This window comes from Oryctolagus cuniculus, chromosome 13, assembly GCF_964237555.1.
Source record: "Oryctolagus cuniculus chromosome 13, mOryCun1.1, whole genome shotgun sequence".
NCBI classification, from domain to species: Eukaryota; Metazoa; Chordata; class Mammalia; order Lagomorpha; family Leporidae; genus Oryctolagus; species Oryctolagus cuniculus.
Window position 1 is genome coordinate 84,025,044 of NC_091444.1, and position 21,664 is coordinate 84,046,707.

Below are 21,664 nucleotides of genomic sequence, written 5' to 3' on the forward strand. Positions count from 1 at the left end.
TGCCTGAAATACTCTCATGGGCTTTTCAGCCAGATCCGAATGCCTTTAGGGCTGATTCTGAGGCCAGAGTGCTGTTTAGGACATCTGCCATTCTATGAGTCTGCTGAGTATCTTGCTTCCCATGTTGGATCACTCTCCCCTTTATTTATTCTATCGGTTAGTATTAGCAGGTACTAGACTTGTTTATGTGCTGCCTTTGACTCTTAGTCCTTTCATTATGATCGATTGTGAACTGAGATTGATCACTTGGAATAGTGAGATGGCATTGGTACATGCCACCTTGATGGGATTGAATTGGAGTCCCCTGGTATGTTTCTAACTCTACCATTTGGGGCAAGTCAGCTTGAGCATGTCCCAAATTGTACATCTCTTCCCTCTCTTATTCCCACTCTTATGTTTAACAGGGATCACATTTCAGTTAAATTTCAACACTTAAGAATAACTGTGGATTAATTACAGAATTAAACCAGTCATATTAAGTAGAACAGACAAAAAAAAAACACTACTAAGAGGGATAATGAATTAAGTTTTTCATTAACAGTCAGGGCTATGCTGATCAAGTCACCGTTTCTCATAGTGTCCATTTCACTTCAACAGGTTTTCTTTTTGGTGTTCAGTCAGTTGTTGCCGATCAGGGAGAACACATGGTATTTGTCCCTTTGGGACTGGCTTATTTCACTCAGCATGACGTGTTCCAGATTCCTCCATTTTGTTGCAAATGACTGGATTTCATTGTTTCTTACTGCGGTATAGTATTCTAAAGAGTACATATCCCATAATTTCTTTATCCAGGCTACTGTTGATGGGCATTTAGGTTGGTTCCAGGTCTTGGCTGTTGTGAATTGTGCTGCAATAAACATTAGGGTGCAGACTGCTTTTTTGTTTGCCAATTTAAATTCCTTTGGGTAAATTCCAAGGAGTGGGATGGCTGGGTCGAACGGTAGGGTTATATTCAGGTTTCTGAGGAATCTCCAGACTGACTTCCACAGTGGCTTGACCAGTTTGCATTCCCACCAACAGTGGGTTAGTGTCCCTTTTTCCCCACATCCTCGCCAGCATCTGTTGTTGGTAGATTTCTGTATGTGAGCCATTCTAACCGGGGTGAGGTGAAACCTCGTTGTGGTTTTGATTTACATTTCCCTGATTGCTGATGACCTTGAACATTTTTTCATGTGCCTGTTGGCCATTTGGATTTCCTCTTTTGAAAAATGTCTATTGAGGTCCTTGGCCCATCTCTTAAGTGGGTTGTTGGTTTTGTTTTTGTGGAGTTTCTGGATCTCTTTGTAGATTCTAGTTATCAACCCTTTATCTGTTGCATAGTTTGCAAATATTTTTTCCCATTCTGTCAGTTGTCTCTTCACTCTCCTGACTGTTTCTTTTGCAGTACAGAAACTTCTCAATTGGATGCAATCCCAATAGTTGATTTTGGCTTTGACTGCCTATGCCTCCCGGGTCTTTTCCAGAAACTCTTTGCCTGTGCCAATATCTTGAAGGGAACATTCTCCAATGTTCTCTAATAACTTGATGGTGTCAGGTCGTAGATTTAGGTCTTTAATCCATGTTGAGTGGATTTTTGTGTAAGGTGTAAGGTAGGGCTCTTGCTTGATGCTTCTGCATGTGGAAATCCAGTTTTCCCAGCACCATTTATTGAATAGACTGTCCTTGCTCCAGGAATTGGTTTTAGATCCTTGATCAAATATAAGTTGGCTGTAGATGTTTGGGTTGATTTCTGGTGTTTTAATTCTGTTCCGTTGGTCTATCCATCTGTTTCTGTACCAGTACCATGCTGTTTTGATTACAACTGTTAGGATCAGGGCTAGGGATAGGGCTAGGGTTAGGGATAGGGTTAGGGTTAGGGATGGGGTTAGGTCTAGGGCTAGGTGTAGGTCTAGGTTTAGGGTTAGGTTTAGGGCTGGGGCTCTGTTTAGTGTTAGGGTTAGAGTAAGGGCTAGGGCAACGGATAGTTCTAGGGCTAGCATTAGTGTTAGGGTTAGGACTAGGTTAAAGGTTAGGGTTAGGGTTAGGGTTTGGGCTAGGGCAAGGGTTAGTGTTAGGGCAAGGGTTAGGGTTAGGGCTACGGCTAGAGCTAGGTTTAGGATTAGAATTAGGGTTTGATTAGGGCTAGGGATAGGTTCAGGGTTAGGGTTAGGGCTAGGGCTAGGGCTAGGTCTTTGATAAGGGTTAGGGTTAGGGTTAGGGCTAGGGTGTTAGGGTTAGGGTTACTGTTAGGTTTAGGGCTACGATTAGGGTTAGGGTTGGAGTATGCCAAGGCTAGGTCTAGGACTAGGGTTAGGGTTAGGTTTAGGGTTAGGGTTAGGAATAAGGCTAAGTTTAGGGTTTGGGTTAGGTTTAGGGTTAGAGCTAGGTCTAGGTCTATGGTTAGGGTTAGAGCTAGGGGGCTAGTGTTAGGGTTAGGGTTAAGTTTAGTTTTAGGGCTATGGCTAGGGTTAGTGTTAGGGTTAGGGTTATGTTTCATGTTAGGGTTATGGTTAGGGTAGGGCTTGAGCTAGGATTAGGGTTAGGGTTAGGGCTAGGGCTAGGGCTAGGGTTAGAGTAGGGTTATGGTTAGGGTAGGGTAAGGGCTAGTACTAGGGCTAGAGTTAAGGTTAAGGTAAGGTTTAATGTGAGGGCGAGGGCGAGGGTTAGATTTAGGGTTAGGGTTATGGCTACGTTTAAGCTTAGTTTAGTGCTAGGTTAGGGCGAAGCCGAGGGCGAAGTTTAGGGTTTGGGTTAGGGCTAGGTTTACAGCTATGGTTACGGTTAGGGCAAAGGTCAGGGTTAGGGTTAGGGCTAGGCCTAGGGCTAGGGCTAGGGTTACGATTAGTTCTATGGTTAGTTTTAGGGTTAGGGTTAATTTTAGGGTTAGGGTTAGGATTAGTGGTAGAACTAGGGTTAGGTTAGGGTTATGGTTCGGATTAGGGCTAGGACTAGGGCTAGGGTTAGGGTTAGGTAAAAGTTAGGGCTAGGGTTGGGTTTAGGTTTAGGGTGAGGTCAAGGGCGAGGGTTAGAGTTCGATTAGGGTTAGCGTTAGGGTTAGGGTTAGGGTTAGGGCTAGTGTTAAGGTTAGGGTTAGTACTAGGGTTCGGATGATGGCGACAGCGAGGGTTAGGGTTAGGGTTAAGGTTATGGTTAGGGTTAGGGTTAGGGTCATTGCTATGACTAGGCCTAGTGTTAGGGTTAAGGTTAGGGCTAGGTTTCTGGTTAGGGTTACAATTCGACTTACGGCTAGGGCTAGTGCTATGGTTAGAGTTAGTGTTAGGGTTAGGGCTATGTCCATGTTTAGGGTTAGGGCTAGGGCTAGCGTTAGTGTTAGGTTTAGGGTTACAGCTAGGGTTGGTTTAGTGTTCAGATTAAGGCGAGGAACAGGTTTCGGGTAGGGTTAGGGTTAGGGCTAGGGCTAGGGTTCAGGTTAGGTTTAGGTTTAGGGCTAGGGTTAGGATTAGGGTTAGTGCTAGGGCTAGTTTTAGTATTAGGGTTAGATTTAGGGTTAGGTTAGGGTTAGGGTTAGGGTTAGGGTTAGGGTTAGGATTAGGGTTAGGATTAGGACCAGAGTTAGGGTTAGGGTTAGGGTTAGGGTTAGGGTTAGGGATAGGGCTATGGTTAGTGTTAGTGTTAGGGCTACAGTTAGGGTTAGGTTTATGGCTTGGGCTAAGTTTAGTGTTAGGGTTAGGGCTAGAATTCAGATAGGGTTACGGTAGGGGTTACGGCTAGGGCTAGTGCTAGGGATACAGTTAGTGTTAGGGTTAGGGCTATGACCATGTTTAGGGTTAGGGTCAGGGTCAGGGTTAGGGTTAGGGCTAGGGTTAGGGTTAGGGTTAGGTCTAGCTCAGTTTTAGGGTTGGGTTTAGGGCTAGTGTTAGAGTTTTGGTTAGGGCTACGGATAGGGTTAGGGTTAGGGTTCAGGCTATGGTTAGGTTTAGGGATAGGGTCAGGGTTAGGGTTAGGGCTAGTGTTAGAGTTATGGTTAGGGCTAGGGCTAGGGTTAGGGTTCAGGCTATGGTTAGGGTTAGGGCTAGACTTGGGTTTAGGGATATGGTTAGTGTTAGGATTAGGGTTAGAGCTTGGGCTGGGGTTAGGATTAGGGTAGTGTTAGCATTAGGGCTAGGGTTAAGGTTATGGCTAGGGCTAGGATTGGGTTAGGAATAGGGCTAGGGCTGTGCTTGGGTTTAGGTGATGGTTAGGGTTAGTCTTAGGGCTAGGGTTAGGGTTAGCGTCAGAGCTAGGGCTAGGTCGAGGCTAGGGTTAGGGTTAGGGCTAGGGCTAGGTTAAGGTTAGGGCTAGGGTTAGTGTTAGGGTTAGGTTTAGGGCTAGTCTTAAGGTTAGGGTTAGAATTAGAGCTAGGGATAGGGTTAGGATTAGGTTAGGGTTAGAGTTAGGGCTACAGTTAGGGTTAGGGCTACAACTAGGGTTAGGGTTAGTGTTAGTGCTAGGGCTAGGGCTATTGTTAGGCTTATGGTTTGGGCTAGGGCTATTGCTAGGGTTATGGTTAGGGTTAGGTTAAGTTTTAACATTAGGGCTAGGGTTAGGGATAGGGATAGGGTTAGGGCTAGAGTTAGGGCTATGCCTGGGCTAGGACTTCCATTATGGCTAGGGAAAGGGTAAGGGTGAGGGTTAGGGCTTGGGTTAGGGTTTGGGCTAGAGCTAGTGTTATGGTATGGTTAGGGTTACGGTTATGGATACGTTCAGGGTTAGGTCTAAGGCCAAGGATAGTGTTAGGGTTAGGGCTAGGGCTAGGGTTAGGGTTAGGGTTAGGTTTGGGGCTAGGTTTTGGGTTAGGGTTAGGGTTAATATGGGGTTAGTGTTAACGTTGGGGTTAGTGCTAGGGCTAGTTCTAGGTCTAGGTTTAGGTTTAGGGTTAGTTCTAGGATTAGGGAAAGGGTTAGGTTTACCATTAGGACTAGGACTAGTGTTACGGTTAGGGTTACGTTTATGTCAAGGTTTAGGGTTAGGTTTAGGGTCAGGGCTAGTGCCAGGGTTAGGGTTAGGGTTAGGTTTGGGGCTAGGTTTTGGGTTAGGGTTAGGGTTAATATGGGGTTAGTGTTAACGTTGGGGTTAGTGCTAGGGCTAGTTCTAGGTCTAGGTTTAGGTTTAGGGTTAGTTCTAGGATTAGGGAAAGGGTTAGGTTTACCATTAGGACTAGGACTAGTGTTACGGTTAGGGTTACGTTTATGTCTAGGTTTAGGGTTAGGTTTAGGGTCAGGGCTAGTGCCAGGGTTAGTGTTAGGTTTAGGGTTAGGGCTAGGGTTGGGTTTATGGTTCGGATTAGGGCCAGGGAGATTGTTAGGGTTAGGGTTAGGATTAGGGCTAAGGCTAGGGTTCATGTTAGGTTTAGGTTTAGGACTAGCGTTAGGATTAGGGTTAGTGTTAGGGGTAGTTTTAGGGTTAGGGTTAGATTTAGGATTAGGGTTATGGTTAGGCCTAAGGCTAGGGCTAGGTTTAGGATTAGGGTTAGGGCTTGGATTAGTGTTAGCCTTAGGGCCAGGGCTAGCTGAAGGATTAGGTAGGGTTAGTTTTAGGTGTAGGGTTAGAGTTAGGGCTGGTGCTAGGGCTAGAGTAAGGGTTAGTGTTAGGGTTAGGGGTATGTTTGAGTTAAGCAATTTATAGATTCAATGCAATTCCAATCAGGATACCAAAGACATTCTTCTCAGATCTAGAAAAAATGATGCTGAAATTCATATGGAAGCACAAGAGACCTCGAATAGCTAAAGCAATCTTGTACAACAAAAACAAAGCTGGAGGCATCACAATACCAGATTTCAGGACATACTACAGGGCAGTTGTAATCAAAACAGCATGGTACTGGTACAGAAACAGATGGATAGACCAACGGAACAGAATTAAAACACCAGAAATCAACCCAAACATCTACAGCCAACTTATATTTGATCAAGGATCTAAAACCAATTCCTGGAGCAAGGACAGTCTATTCAATAAATGGTGCTGGGAAAACTGGATTTCCACATGCAGAAGCATCAAGCAAGAGCCCTACCTTACACCTTACACAAAAATCCACTCAACATGGATTAAAGACCTAAATCTACGACCTGACACCATCAAGTTATTAGAGAACATTGGAGAATGTTCCCTTCAAGATATTGGCACAGGCAAAGAGTTTCTGGAAAAGACCCGGGAGGCATAGGCAGTCAAAGCCAAAATCAACTATTGGGATTGCATCAAATTGAGAAGTTTCTGTACTGCAAAAGAAACAGTCAGGAGAGTGAAGAGACAACCGACAGAATGGGAAAAAATATTTGCAAACTATGCAACAGATAAAGGGTTGATAACCAGAATCTACAAAGAGATCAAGAAACTCCACAAAAACAAAACCAACAACCCACTTAAGAGATGGGCCAAGGACCTCAATAGACATTTTTCAAAAGAGGAAATCCAAATGGCCAACAGGCACATGAAAAAATGTTCAAGGTCATCAGCAATCAGGGAAATGTAAATCAAAACCACAACGAGGTTTCACCTCACCCTGGTTAGAATGGCTCACATACAGAAATCTACCAACAACAGATGCTGGCGAGGATGTGGGGAAAAAGGGACACTAACCCACTGTTGGTGGGAATGCAAACTGGTCAAGCCACTGTGGAAGTCAGTCTGGAGATTCCTCAGAAACCTGAATATAACCCTACCGTTCGACCCAGCCATCCCACTCCTTGGAATTTACCCAAAGGAATTTAAATTGGCAAACAAAAAAGCGGTCTGCACCCTAATGTTTATCGCAGCACAATTCACAATAGCCAAGACCTGGAACCAACCTAAATGCCCATCAACGGTAGACTGGATAAAGAAATTATGGGATATGTACTCTTTAGAATACTATACCGCAGTAAGAAACAATGAAATCCAGTCATTTGCAACAAAATGGAGGAATCTGGAACACGTCATGCTGAGTGAAATAAGCCAGTCCCAAAGGGACAAATACCATATGTTCTCCCTGATCAGCGACAACTGACTGAACACCAAAAAGAAAACCTGTTGAAGTGAAATGGACACTATGAGAAACGGTGACTTGATCAGCATAGCCCTGACTGTTAATGAAAAACTTAATTCATTATCCCTCTTAGTAGTGTTTTTTTTGTCTGTTCTACTTAATATGACTGGTTTAATTCTGTAATTAATCCACAGTTATTCTTAAGTGTTGAAATTTAACTGAAATGTGATCCCTGTTAAACATAAGAGTGGGAATAAGAGAGGGAAGAGATGTACAATTTGGGACATGCTCAAGCTGACTTGCCCCAAATGGTAGAGTTAGAAACATACCAGGGGACTCCAATTCAATCCCATCAAGGTGGCATGTACCAATGCCATCTCACTATTCCAAGTGATCAATCTCAGTTCACAATCGATCATAATGAAAGGACTAAGAGTCAAAGGCAGCACATAAACAAGTCTAGTACCTGCTAATACTAACCGATAGAATAAATAAAGGGGAGAGTGATCCAACATGGGAAGCAAGATACTCAGCAGACTCGTAGAATGGCAGATGTCCTAAATAGCACTCTGGCCTCAGAATAAGCCCTAAAGGCATTCAGATCTGGCTGAAAAGCCCATGAGAGTATTTCAGGCATGGAAAGCCAAGACACTCTGGCAAAAAAAAAAGGAAAGAACAGGTCTTCAAAGAAGGAGGTACCTTTCTCTGAAGGGAGGAGGGAACCTCCACTTTGACTATGACTTTGTCTAAACAAGATAAGAGTTGGAGAACTCAAAAGGCTTCCATAGCCTTGGAAACTCATGACTGGCGCATAGGGAGATTACTGATGCCATAAACAGGAGTGTCAATTTGTAAAGTCAACAACAGGAGTCACTGTGCACTTACTCCTCATGTAGGTCTCTGTCCTTAATGTGCTGTATAATTGAGACTTAATGCTATAATGAGTACTCAAACAATATATTTCACTTTGTGTTTCTATGTGGGTGCAAACTGTTGAAATCTTTACTTAATGTATACTAAACTGACCTTCTGTAAAAAAAAAAAAAAGAAGAAGAAGAAATTATCAATTCCCAACATGACTCTCACTGGGATTAAACATGACAATAGGTCTGATCTGATTTCATCATCATTTTAAAAATCAGCTATTATTTTTCACTTTATGTTTCTGTGTGGGAGCAAACTGTTGAAATCTTTACTTAATGTATACTAAGCTGATCTGTATATTAAGAGAATAGAAAATGAATCTTGATGTGAATGGAAGGGGAGAGGGAGTGGGAAAGGGGAAGGTTGCGGGTGGGAGGGACGGTATCGGGGGGGAAGCCATTGTAATCCATAAGTCGTACTTTGGAAATTTATATTCATTAAATAAAAGTTAAAAAAAAGAGCTGAGATACTCAGAACTTTCAACACTTACTCAGATGGTTCCTAAACCATATGTAAGCCCATTTAAATATATCTGGATACCTATAAATAAAAGGAAAGAGACTCACAATATATCACCAAATAAAAAGGTTTTAAATTGCAAAAAAAAAAAAAAAGGGTTAGTGTTAGGGCTAGAGCTAGGGTTAGCGTTAGGGTTAGGGTTAGGGCTAGGGTTAGGGATAGGGATAGGTTTAGGGTTACCATTAGGGCTAGGACTAGGGTTAGGTTTAGGGTTAGGTTTAGGGATAGGGATAGGGATAGGGTTAGGTCTAGGGCTATAGTTAGGCTTCAGGTTAGGGTTAAGGTTAGGGTTAGGGTTAGGGTCAAGCCTAGGGCTAGGGTTAGTGTTAGGGTTAGATTTAGGGCTAGGGTTAGGGTTAGGGTTCGGATTAGGGCGAGGCAGAGGGTTCGGGGTAGGGTTAGGGCTATGGCTAGGTTTCGGGTTAGATTTAGGTTTAAGTCTAGGGTTTGGATAGTGTTTGTGCTAGGGCTAGTGTTCGGGTTATGGCTAGGGTTAGGGTAAGGGTTAGTGCTAGGGCTAGGGTTAGGGTTAGGTCTTGGGTTAGGGTTCGGTTTGCAGTTAGGGCTAAGGTTAGGTCTGGGGCTAGGGTTAGGGTTAGGGTTAGGGATAGTGCTAGGGCTAGGGTTAGGGTTTGGGTTAGGGCTAGAACAAGGGTTAGGGTTAGGGCTAGGCTTGGGTTAGGGTTAGGTTTAGGGCTTGGGCTATTGCTAGATTTAGGGTTACGGTTAGGGTTAAGGTTAGGGCTAGGGTTAGGGTTAGGGTCAGGGTTAGGGCTAGGGCTAGAGTTAGGGTTAGGGCTAGGTCCATGGTTAGGGTTAGGGCTAGGGCTAGGGTTATGGTTAGTGTTAGGACTAGGGTTAGGGCTCGGGTTAGGGTTAGGTCTAGGGTTAGGTTTAGGGCTAGGATTAGGGCTAGGGCAAGATCTAAGGCCAGGTTTAGTGTTAGGGTTACGTTTAGGACTAGGGCTAGGGCTACGGCTAGGGTTACAATCAGTGCTAAGGTTAGGGTTAGGGTTAGAGTTAAGTCTAGTGTTTTTGTTGGGGTTAGGTTTAGGGTTAGGGCTTGGGCTAAGTTTAGTGTTAGTGTTAGTGTTATTTTTAGGGTTAGAGTTAGGGTTAGGGTTAGTGTTTGGGTAAGGTTAGGACTAGAGCTAGGGTTAGGGTTAGCATTAGGTTTAGGGTTAGTGCTAGGGCCAGGGTTAGGTTTAGGCTTAGGGTTAGGGTTAGGGCTAGGGCTATGGTTAGGGTTAGGGTTATGGCTACAGTTAGGGTTAGGTTTAGGGCTATGGCTAAGGTTAGGGTTTGGGTTATGGCTAGGGTTTGGAATAGGGTTACAGTAAGGGTTACGGCTGGGACTAGTGCTAGGGCTAGAGTTAGTATTAGGGTTATGGCTATGGCAATGTTTAGGGTTAGGGTTAGGGTTAGTGTTAGGGCTAGGGTTATGGTTAAGTCTAGGGCTAGGGTTAGGGTTGGGGTTAGGGTTAGCGTTAGGGTTATGGTTAGTGCTAGGAATAGGGTTTGGTTTAGGGTTTGGGTTAGGTTTAGGGTTTGGGTTAGGGTTAGGGTTAGGTTTAGGGCTAGGCTTAGGTTTAGGGTTATGGTTTTAGGGTTAGAGCTAGGGCTTGTGTTAGTATTAGCGTAGGGTTACCATTAGGGCTAGGGTTGGAGTTATGGCTAGGGCTAGAATTTGGTTAGGATTAGGGCTAGGGCTAAGGTTAGGTTAGGTTATGGTTAGGGTTAGGCTTAGGGTAGGGTTAGGGTTAGGGCTAGTGCTAGGGTTAGGGCTAGGGCATGGGTAGGCTTATTGTTAGGGCTAGGTTTAGGGTTGTGGTTAGGGCTAGACTAGGCTTAGTGTTAGGTTTAGGGTTAGTGCTATTGTTAGGTTTAGTGTTCAGATTAGGTCGAGCGAGAGAGTGTTAGGGTTAGGGTTAGGGCTAGGGTTAGGATTAGGGTTAATGCTTGGGCTAGTTTTAGGTTTAGGGTTAGATTTTGGTTAGTGTTAGGGTTAGGGCTAGGGTTAGGGTTAGGTTTAGTGTTAGGGTTAGGCTTAGGTCTAGGTTTAGTGTTAGGGTACCAATTGGGGTGAGGGAGGGGTTTAGGGTTAGGGTAGGGCTAGGGCTAAGGTTCAGGTTAGGTTTAGGTTTATGACTAGAGTTAGGGTTAGGGTTCGGATTAGGGCGACGGAATGTGTTTGGGTTAGGATTAGGGTTAGGGTTAGGGTTGGGGTTTGGGTTAGGTTTAGGTTTAGGGCTTGTGCTAGTGCGAGGGTTAGATTTAGGGTTAAGTTAGGTCTAGGGCTAGGGCAAGAGCTAGGGTTAGGTTTAGGGCTACGGTTATGGTTAGAGCTAGGGCTAGTGTTAGGGTTGGGGTTAGGGTTAGTGTTAGGGCTAGGGCTAGGGTTAGTGTTAGGGTTAGGGTTAGGTTTAGGGTTAGGCTTATTGTTATTGTTAGTGATAGAGCTAGGGTTAGGGTTTGGTTAGGTTTAGTGTTAGGGCTAGTGCCAGGGTTAGGGTTAAGTTAGTGTTAGTGTTAGGGTTAGGGTTAGGGCTAGGGCTAGGGCGATGGTTAGGGTTAGGGTTAGGGTTAGGGCTAGGGCTAGGGCGATGGTTAGGGTTAGGGTTAGGGTTAGAGTTAGGGCTAGGGTTAGGTTTAGGGTTAGGTTTAGGGCTAGGGTTAGGGTTAGGCTTTGGTTTAGGGTTAGGTTTAGCGTTAGAGCTAGGGCTAGGATTAGGAATAGGTTAGGGTTAGAGTTATGGCTAGGGTTAGGGTTAGGGCTAAGGCTAGGGCTAGTTTTAGGATTAGGGCTAGGGATAAGGTTATGGTTAGCTTAGGGTTAGCATTAGTGTTAGGGCTAGGTCAAGTGTTCGGTTTAGGTTTAGGTGTAGGGCTAGGGTTAGGGCTAGGTTTAGTGTTATGGTTAGGTCTAGGGTTAGGTTTAGGGTTAGGGCTAAGTTTAGTGTTAGGGTTTGGGTTATGGTTACGGTTAGGGCTAGGGGTTAGTTTAGGGTTACACTTAGGGTTAGGGATAAGGGTATGGTTAGGGTTAGCGTTAGGGCTAGGGATAGGACTAGGGTTAGGCTTAAGTTTATTGTTAGGGCTAGGTCTAGTGCTAGGGCTAGGGTAGTGTTATGGTTAGGGTTAGGGCTAGGGCAAGGGTTAGCATTAGGGTTAGGGCTAGGGATAGCATTAGGCTTAGTGCTAGGGCTTGTTCTAGGGCTAGCGTTAGGGTTAGGGTTGTGGTTAGGGCTAGGGCTAGGGCTAGGCCTAGGGTTAGTGTTAGGGTTAGGGTTAGGGTTAGGGCTAGGGCTAAGTTTAGGGTTAGGTTTAGGATAAGGGTTAGGGTTAGGTCTAGGGCTAGTTCTAATGTGAGGGTTAGGGCTAGAGATAGGGCTACTGTTAGAGTTAGGGTTAGGGATATGGTTAGGTTTAGGATTAGGGTTAAGGTTAGTGCTAGAAATAGGGTTCGGGTTCGGGTTAGGGTTAAGGTTATGGCTAGGTCAAGGGTTCAGGTTAGGGTTAGGGCTAGGGCTAATGTTAGGGCTAGGGTTAGGGTTAGTGCTAGGGTTAGGGCGAGGACGAGGGCAAGGTTTAGGGTTTTGGTAAGGTTTAGGTTTGTGCTAGGGTTAGGGTTATAGTTAGTCCCAGGGTTCGGGTTAGATTTAAGGGTAGGGTTAGGGTTAGTGTAAGGTTTAGGGTTGGTGTTAGGGTTGGGCTAGGGTAAAGGTTAGGGTTAGGGCTAGGGCTAGGGTTAGGGTCAGGAGTAGGGCTAACACTAGGGTTGGGGTTAGGGTTAGGCTTAGTGTTAGACGTTAGGTTTAGGGTTTCGGTTAGGGTTAGGTTTAGGGCTATTTTTAGTTTAGAGTTATAACTAGGGCTAGGGCTAGAGTTAGGGTTAAGGTTAGGGTTAGGGTTAGGGCTAGGGCTTGTTCTAGAGCTAGGGTTAGAGTTATGGTTACAGCTAGGGTAAGGTTTAGGGTTAGGTTTAGTGTCGGGTTTTGGGTTTGGCTAAGGGCTAGGACTAGTGTTAGGGTTAGGGTTAGGGTTAGGGCTAGGTTTAGATTTTGCTTTAGGGTTAGTTTTAGGGTTAGAGCTAGGGCTCAGATTAGGAATAGGTTAGGGTTAGAGTTATGGCTAGGGCTAGGGCTAGGGCTATTTTTAGGATTAGGGCTAGGGCTAACGTTATGGTTAGCATTAGTGTTAGGGCTAGGGATAGTGTTCGGGTTAAGTTTAGGTGTAGGGCTAGGGTTAGGCCTGGTTTAGGGTTACGGTTAGGTCTAGGGTTAGGTTTAGGGTTAGGGCCAGTGCTAGGGTTAGGATTAGGTTAGGCTTAGGTTTAGGTGTAGTGTTAGGGTTAGGGCTAGTGCTAGGGCTAGGGTTAGGGTTAGCATTAAGGTTAGAGTTAGGATAGGGTTTGGGTCAGGTTAGGGCCAGAGCTAGGGTTAGGGTTAGTGTTAGGTTTAGGGCTATGTTTAGGGCTAGGTTAGTGCTAGGGGTAGGTCTAGGGCTAGGGTTAGGGTTAGGGCTAGGGCTAGGGATAGAGTTAGGGTTACCATTAGGGCCATGACTAGGGTTAGGTTTAGGGTTAGGGCTAGGGCTAGGTTTGGGGTTTTTTCGAGGGAGAGGGTTAGTGTTAGGGTTAGGGCTAGGGCAAGTGTTCGGGTTAGGTTTAGGTTAGGGTTAGGTTTTGGTTATGGGCTAGGGTTACAGTTAGGGTTAGCTGTAGGGATAGGGATAGGCTTAGGGTTAGCCTAGGGTAAGGGTTAGGGTTAGGGCTAGCGCTAGGTAAGGTTAGAGTTACGGCTAGGGCTAGTGCTATGGTGAGGGTTATGATTCGGTTTAGTGTTAGGGCTAGGGTTAGTGTTAGGGTTATGGCTAAGGCTAGTGCTAGTGCTAGGTCTAGGGCTAGGTGTAGGGTTAGGGTTAGGGTTAGGGCTAGGGATAGGGATAGGGATAGGGTTAGGGTTACCGTTAGGGCTATGACTAGGATTAGGGTTAGGCTTAGGGCTAGGGCTATGGTTCATGTTAGGTTTAGGGTTTGGGTTAGGTTTTGGTTTAGGGCTAGGGTTAAGGGTGGGGTTAGCTCTAGGACTAGGGTTAGGGTTAGGTTTAGTGCTAGGGTAAGGGTTTGGGTTAGGTCTAGGGCTAGGTATGGTTAGAGTTACGGCTAGGGCTAGTGCTAGGTTGAGGCTTACGGTTAGGTTTAGGGTTAGGGCTAGGTCTAATGTTAGGTTTACGGTTAGGGCTAAGGTTAGTGTTAGGGTTGCAGTTAGGGTTAGGGCTAGGGTAAGTGTTAGGGTTAGGGCTAGGTCTAGGGTTAGGGTTAGGGTTAGGTTTTGGTTAGGGCTAGGTCTAGGGTTAGGGCTAGGATTAGGGCTAACACTAGGGTTGGGGTTAGGGTTAGGGTTAGGCGTTAGGTTTAGGGTTTCGGTTAGTGTTATGGTTATGGCTTCTTTTAGGGTTAGGGTTATAACTAAGGCTAGGGCTACAGTTAGGATTAAGGTTAGGGTTAGGGTTAGGGCTAGGGCTAGTGCTAGAGGTATGGTTAGCGTTAGTGTTAGTGCTAGGGCTTGTGCTAGGACTAGTGTTAGGGTTAGGGTTATTGCTAGCGTAAGGTTTTGGGTTAGGTTTTTGTCAGGTTTAAGGTTTGGGTTATGGTTAGGGCTAGTGTTAGGGTTAGGGTTTGGGCTAGGGCTTGGTATAAGGTTAGGTTGTTTAGTGCTAGGGCTAGTACTAGGACTAGGGTTAGGGTTAGGGCTACAGCTAGGTTTAGGGTTAGGGTTAGGGTTAGGGTTAGGGTTAGGGTTAGGGAGAGGGATAGGGTTAGTGTTGGGGTTAGGGCTACCGTTAGGGTTAGGGTTGGGGTTAGGGCTAGTGCTAGGGCTAGGGCTAGGATTAGGGTTTATTTTAGGGCATGGGTTACCGTTAGGTTTAGGGCTAGGGCTATGGCTAGGTCTAGGGCTAGGGTTAGGTTTAGAGCTAGGGCTAGTGTTTGGTTTAGGGTTAGGTTTAGGGTTAGGGCTACGGCTAGGGTTTGTGTTAGTGTTAGGGTTAGTGTTAAGGTTAGGGTTAGAGTTAGCCCTAATTATAGGGTTAGAGTTTGTGTTAGGGTTCTGGTTAGGGTTAGGGCTAGATTTAGGGTTAGCGTTAGGGCTAGGACTACGGGTAGGATTAGGTTTAGAGCTAGGACCAAGGTTAGGGTTAGGGTTAGGGCCATGGTTTGGGTTAGGGTTAGGGTTAGGGCTAGTGTTAGGTTAGGGTTAGTGCTAGGGCTAGATCTAGGGCTAGGGTTAGGGTTAGGGTTATACTAGGGCTAGGGTTAGGGTTAGGGCTAGGGTTTTGGTTAGGATTATGGCTAGGTCTAGGTTTAGGGTTAGTGTTAGGTTTAGGGGTAGGGTTACTGTTAGGTTTTGGATTAGGTCAAGGGAGAGGTTTAGGGTTAGGGAAAATGGCTAGGGTTAGGTTTAAGTTTAGATTTAGGGCTAAGGTTAGGGTTAGTGCTAGGTGTAGTGTTAGGGTTAGGGTTAGGGCTAAGGTTAGCGTTGAGGTTAAGGTTAGGGTTCGGGTTAGGGTTAGGTGTTAGTCCCCAGGTAAGGGGTAGGGTTAGTGTTATGGCTAGGGTTAGGGTTAGTTTTAGGGCTAGGGCAAGTTCTAGGGCTAGAGTTAGGGTTAGGTTTACGTCTAGGTTAGGGTTAGGCATATAGCTAGGGCTGGGTTTAGTGTTAGGGTTAGGGCTAGGCAACGGCTAGGGTTAGGGTTAGGGTAGTGCTAGGGCTAGGGTTATGGTTACGGTTAGGCCTAGGGTAAGGGTTAGGGTTAGGGTTACTGACAAGGTTAGGAAGAGGGTTAGGGTTAGGGTTAGGTTTACGGTTAGGGTTAGGGTCAGGGCTAGGGATAGGTTTAGGGTTAGGGTTAGGGCTCGGGTCAAAGTTAGGGCTAAGGTTAGGGTTAGGGTTAGGGCTAGGGTTATGGTTATGGTTAGGGCTAGGGTTATGGTTACGGTTAGGTTTAGGTTTAGGGTTACTGTTAGTGCTAGGGCTGGGGTTATGTCTAGGGTTAGGGTTAGAGCTAGGGTTAGGGTTAGGGCTATGGCTATGTTTAGGATTAGGTTTAGGATTGGGGTTAGTGCTAGGGTTAGGTTTATTTTTATGGCTAGGGCTAGGTTTAGGGATAGGGTTAGAGCTAGGGTAGGCTTAGGGTTGGGTTTGGGCTAGGAATAGGGTTAGTGTTAGTTTAGGGCTAGTGCTAGGGCTATGTTTAGGGTTAGGGTTAGGGCAATGGCCATATTTAGAGTTAGGGTTATGGCTAGGGCTAGGGTTAGGGTTTCGTTTAGGGCTAGTGCTAGATTTAGGTAAGGGCCAGAGCTAGGATTATGGTTAGGGTTTGGGTTAGGGCTAGTACTATGGTTAGGGTTAAGTTTAGGGCTACGAGTAGGACTATGGTTAGGGTTAGGGTTTGGGCAGGGGTATGTTTAGGGTTAGGGCTAGGGTAAGTGTTAGGTTAGGGTTATGGCCAGGGATAGGGTTAGTGTAAGGGCTAGGATTAGTGTTAGGGTTATTGTTATTGTTAGTATCAGGGCTAGGGATAGGTTTACTGTTAGGTTTACGGCTAGGGTTAGGGTTAGGGCTAGGGTATGGTTCGGGTTAAGTTTAGGTTTAGGCTAGGTTTAGGGTTAGGTTTAGGGCCAGGGTTAGGGTAGGGTTAGGGTTAGGGTTAGAGTAGGGTAATGGCTGGGGTTAGGGTTAGGGTTAGTGTTGGGGCCAGGTTTATGGTTAGGGTTAGGGCTAGGGCTAGGGCTAGGTTTAGGGTTAGGGTTAGTGTTGGGGCCAGGGTTATAGTTAGGGTTAGGGCTAGGGCTCGGCCAATGGTTATGGTTAGAGTTAAAGCTATGGTTATGTTTAGGATTAGGGTTATTATCTAGGGATAGGGTTAGGGTTAGGGTTAGGGTTAGGGTTAGGGTTAGGGCTAGGGTTAGATATGGGCTATTTCTAGGGCTAGGATTATGGTTAGGGTTTGGCTTAGGGTTAGTACTAGGGTTAGGGTTAAGGTTAGGGCTATGGTTAGGGTTAGGGTTAGGGCAATGGTATGGTTAGGGTTAGGGCTAGGGTAAGTGTTAGGGTTAGGGTTATGGCCAAGGGATAGATTTAGTGTAAGGGCTAGGATTAGCGTTAGGGTTACTGGTATGTTAGTATCAGGGCTAGGGATAGGTTTACTGTTAGGTTTACAGCTAGGGTTAGGGTTAGGGCTAGGGTATGGTTCGGGTTATGTTTAGGTTTGGTCTATGTTTAGGGTTAGGGTTAGGGCCAGGGTTAGGGTAGGTTTAGGGCTAGGGTTAGAGTTAGGGTAAGGGCTAGGGTTAGGGTTAGGGTTAGTTTTGGGGCCAGGTTTAGGGTTAGGGTTAGGGCTAGGGCTAGGGCTAGGTTTTGGGTTAGGGTTAGTGTTGGGGCCAGGGTTATAGTTAGGGTTAGGGCTCAGGCTATGGTTATGGTTAGGTTAAGGCTATGGCTATGTTTAGGATTAGGGTTATTTCTAGGGATAGGGTTAGGGTTAGGGTTAGGGTTAGGGCGAGCGTTAGATATGGGCTATGTCTAGGGCTAGGATTATGGTTAGGGTTTGGCTTAGGGCTAGTACTAGGGTTAGGGTTAAGGTTAGGGCTATGGCTAGGGCTATGGTTATGGTTAGGGTTTGGGCAAGGGTATGGTTAGGGTTAGGGCTAGGGTATGTGTTAGGGTTAGGGTTATGGCCAGGGATAGGGTTAGTGTAAGGGCTAGGATTAGTGTTAGGGTTACTGGTAGTGTTAGTATCAGGGCTAGGGATAGGTTTAGGGTTAGGTTTAGGGCTGGTGCTAGGGCTAGGGTTAGGGTTATGGTTAGGCCTAGGGTAAGGGTTAGGGTTAGGGTTACTGACAAGGTTAGTGTTCAAGTTAGGGAGAGGGTTAAGGTTAGGGATAGGGTTAGGGTTAGGGTTAGGTTTACGGTTAGGGTTAGGGTCAGGGCTAGGAATAGGGTTAGGGTTAGGGTTAGAGATAGGGTTATGGTTAGGGTTAGGGCTAGGGTTAGGGTTATGGTTAGGTTTAGGTTTAGGGTTACTGTTATGGCTAGGGCTTGGTTAGGTCTAGGGTTAGGGTTAGAGCTAGGGCTAGTGTTAGGGTTAGGGTTAGGGCTATGGCTATGTTTAGGGTTAGGTTTAGGATTAGGGTTAGTGCTAGGGTTAGGTTTATTTTTATGGCTAGGGCTAGGTTTAGGGTTAGGGTTAGAGCTAGGGTAGGCTTAGGGTTGGGGTTTGGGCTAGGAATATGGCTAGTGTTAGTTTAGGGCTAGTGCTAGGGCTATGTTTAGGGTTAGGGTTAGGGCAATGGCCATATTTAGGGTTAGAGTTATGGCTAGGGCTAGGGTTAGGGTTTCGTTTAGGGCTAGTGCTAGATTTAGGCTAGGGCTAGTTCTAGGATTATGGTTAGGGTTTGGGTTAGGGCAAAGGTATGGTTAGGGTTAGGGCTACGGTGAGTGTTAGGGTTAGGGTTATGGCCAGGGATAGGGTTAGTGTAAGGGCTAGGGTAAGTGATAGGTTATTGTTAGAGTTAGTATCAGGGCTAGGGATAGGTTTACAGTTAGGTTTACGGCTAGGGTTAGGGTTTGGGTTAGGGCTATGTTTACGGTTAAGGCTAGGGTTAGGGTTAGGGTTAGGGCTAGGGTTATGGTTTGGGTTATGTTTAGATTTGGTCTAGGGTTAGGGTTAGGTTTAGGGCCAGGGTTAGGGTAGGGTTAGGGCTAGGGTTAGAGTTAGAGTAAGGGCTAGGGTTAGGGTTAGGGTTAGGGTTAGGGTTAGTGTTGGCTCCAGGTTTAGAGTTAGGGTTAGGGCTTGGGCTAGGGCTAGGTTTAGGGTTAGGGTTAGTGTTGGGGCCAGGGTTATCATTAGGGTTAGGGCTAGGGCTAGGGCTAGGGCTAGGGCTATGGATATGGTTAGAGTTAAGGCTATGGCTATGTTTAGGATTGGGGTTATGTCTAGGTTAGGGTTAGGGTTAGGGTTAGGGCTAGGGCTAGATTTGGGCTATGGCTAGGGCTAGGATTATGATTAGGGTTTGGGTTAGGGCTATGGCTATGTTTAGGGTTAAGGTTGGGGTTAGGGTTATGGTTAGGGTTATGTTAGGGTTAGGGCTTAGTTTAGGGTTAGGCCTGGGTTAGGGTTTGGGCTAGGGCTAGGGTTAGGCTTAGGGTTAGGTTTTGGGTTCGGCTAGGGCTTGGCTTAGGGTTAGGTTTAGGGCTAGGTCTATGGTTAATATTATGGCTAGGGTTAGGGTTATGGTTAGGGTTAGTGCTAGGGCTAGGGTTATTGTTAGTGTTAGGGTTGGGGTTGGGGATAGGGCTAGTGCTATGCTTAGGGTTAGGGTTAGGGTTAGGGCTATGTTTAGGGTTAGTGTTAGGTTTAGGATTAGGGTTAGGGCTAGGGCTCGGGTTAGGCTTAGGGTTAGATCTAGAGCTAGTGTTAGGGTTAGGGTTTGGGTTAGTGTTAGTGTTAGGTGTAGGGCTAGGGTTAGTGTTAGAGCTAGTGTTAGGTTTAGGGTTATGGTTAGCTGTAGAGCTAGGGTTATGGTTAGTGTTAGGGCTTTGGTTAGTGTTAGGGTTGAGGTTAAGGTTAGGGTTATGGTTTAGAGTTAGTGTTACAGTTAGGGATAGGTTTAGTTCTAGGGCTAGGGCTAGGGTTAGGTTTAGGGTTAGGGCTAGGTCTTGTGCTATGGCTTGGGTTTGGGTTAGGGTTAGGGCTAGAGTAAGGGTTAGGGTTAGTGTTAGGGTCATGGTTAGGGTTAGGGTTAGTGCTATGGCTAGGGGTAGGGCTATGGCTAGGGGTAGGGTTAGGGCTAGGGTTGTGGTTATGGCTAGAGCTAGGGTTAGAGTTAGAGTTAGGGTTAGTGCTAGGACTAGGATTAGGGTTAGGGTTAGGGCTATGGTTAGGGCTAGAACTAGGGTTAGGGTTAGGGTTATGATTAGGGCTAGGGCTAGGGCTAGGGTTACGGTTAGAGTTATGGTTAGGTCTATGTTTAGGGTTAGTTTTAGTGCAAGATTTAGGGCACGGATGAGGGTGATGTTAGGGATAGGGTTATTGTTAGGGGTTAGGGTTAAGCTTACATTTGGGTAGGGTTAGGGCTAGGGCTAGGGCTAGGGATAGTGTTATGATTAGGGTTAGGTTTAGAGTTAGGATTAGGGTTAGGGCTAGTGCTATGGTTAGGGTTAGGGCTAGAGGCTAAGGTTAGAGTTAAGGTTAGGGTTAGGGTTAGGGCTAGGATTAGGGGTAGGGTTAGGGTTAGGGCTAGGGCTAGGTCTAGTGCTAGGGCTAGGGTTTGGGTTAGGGTTAGGGCTAGGGTAAGTGTTAGGGTTAGGGTTAGGGCCAGTGTTAGTGTCATGGTTGGGTGAGGGCTGGAGCTAGTGTTATGGTTAGGGTTAGGGATAGGGCTAGGTCCATGGTTATGGTTACGGTTAGGGCTAGAGTTTGTTTTAGGGTTAGGGTTAGGGCCAGTGCTAGGGTTATGGTTCGGACTAGGTCTGTGGATAGGGTTAGGGTTAGGGCTAGGGCTAGGGATAGGGTAAGGTTTAGGTCTAGGACTAGCGTTAGGGTTAGGTTTGGGTTTAGGGCTGGGGTTAGGACTAGGTCTATGGTTAGGGTTAGGTCTAGGGTTAGGTTTAGAGCTACGATATTCTTAGGGTTAGTGTTAGGGTTAGGGTTAGCTCTAGGGCTAGTGTTAGGGTTAGGGTTGGGTTTATGTTTAGGGTTAGGTTTAGGTTTAGGGTTAGGATAAGGTTAGGTTTAGGGCTAGTGCTAGGCTTAGGGTTAGGGTTAGGATTAGGTTTAGTTCTGTGGCTAGTGTTAGGGTTAGGGTTAGGGCTGGGGCAATGGTTAGTGTTAGTGTAAAGGCAAGGGCAAGGGTTAGGGTTAGGGTAAGTGTAGGGTTATGTTTAGGTTAGGTTTAGGCTTAAGGTTAGCTTTAGTGTTAGGGGTAGTGCTAGGTTTAGGGTTAGGGTTATTGTTAGGGCTAGGGCTAGTGTTAGTGTTAGGGTAAGGCTAGGGCAATGGGTAGGGTTAGGTTTAGGTCTAGGATTTGGGTTAGGGTTAGGGCTAGGTCTTGGTTTAGGGTTACGTTAAGGTTATAGCTAGAGTATGGTTATGGTTAGGGTTAGGATTAGGGCTAGTGTTGTGATTATGGTTAGAGTTAGGGTTACGGCTGGGGCTAGGTCTAGGGTTAGGTTTAGGGTTAGGGCTATGGCTATGTTTAGGTTTGGTGTTAGGGTTAGTGTTAGTGCTAAGGTTAGGGTTTGGGGTGTGGTTAGGGCTCGGAATTGGGTTAGGGTTAGGTTTAGGGCTAGGGCTAGGGCTATGGTTAATGTTAGGGTTAGGACTAGGGTTAGGTTTAGGAGTGTGGTTAGGGTAAGGGCTAGGTCTAGGGCTAGGGTTAGGGTTAGGGGTCGGGTTAGGGTTAGTGCTAGGGTTAGGGCATTGATGAGGGTGAGGGTTAGTGTTTGGGTAAGGTTTATGTTTTGCTATGGTTAGGGTTATGGTTAGGGCCAGTGTTCAGGTTAGATTTAGGGCTAGGGTTAGGGTTAGTGTAAGGGTTAGGGTTGGGGTTAGGCTTAGGGCTAGGGTAAGGGTAAGGGTTTGGGCAAGGGCTAGGGTTAGGGTGAGAAGTAGGGCTAACACTAAGGTTGGGGTTAGGGTTAGGGTTAGGCGTTAGGGTTAGGGTTTCAGTTAGGGCTAGTTTTAGGGTTAGGGTTATAACTAGGGCTAGGGCTAGAGTTAGGGTTAAGGTTAGGGTTAGGGTTAGGGCTAGGGCTTGTGCTAGGGCTAGGGTTAGAGTTATCTTTGTGCTAGGTCTTGTGCTAGAGCTAGGGTTAGGGTTAGGGTTATAGCTAGGGTAAGGTTTAGGGTTAGGTTTAGTGTCGGGTTTTGGGTTTGGCTTAGGGCTAGGGCTGGTGTTAGGGTTAGGATTAGGGTTAGGGTAAGGGCTAGGGTTAGGTTTAGGGTTAGGTTTCAGGCTAGGAATAAAGTTAGGGTTAATGTTACTTCTATGACTAGGGATAGGGTTAGGTTTAGGGCTAGTGCTAGGCTTAGGGTTAGGGTTAGGATTAGGTTTAGTTCTGTGGCTAGTGTTAGGGTTAGGGTTAGGACTGGTGCAATGGTTAGTGTTAGGGTTAAGGCAAGGGCAAGGGTTAGGGTTAGGGCTATGATTAGGGCTAGGGCTAGGGCTAGGTCTAGGTCTAGGGTTAGTGTTGGGGTTAGTGCTAGGGTTAGGGCGAG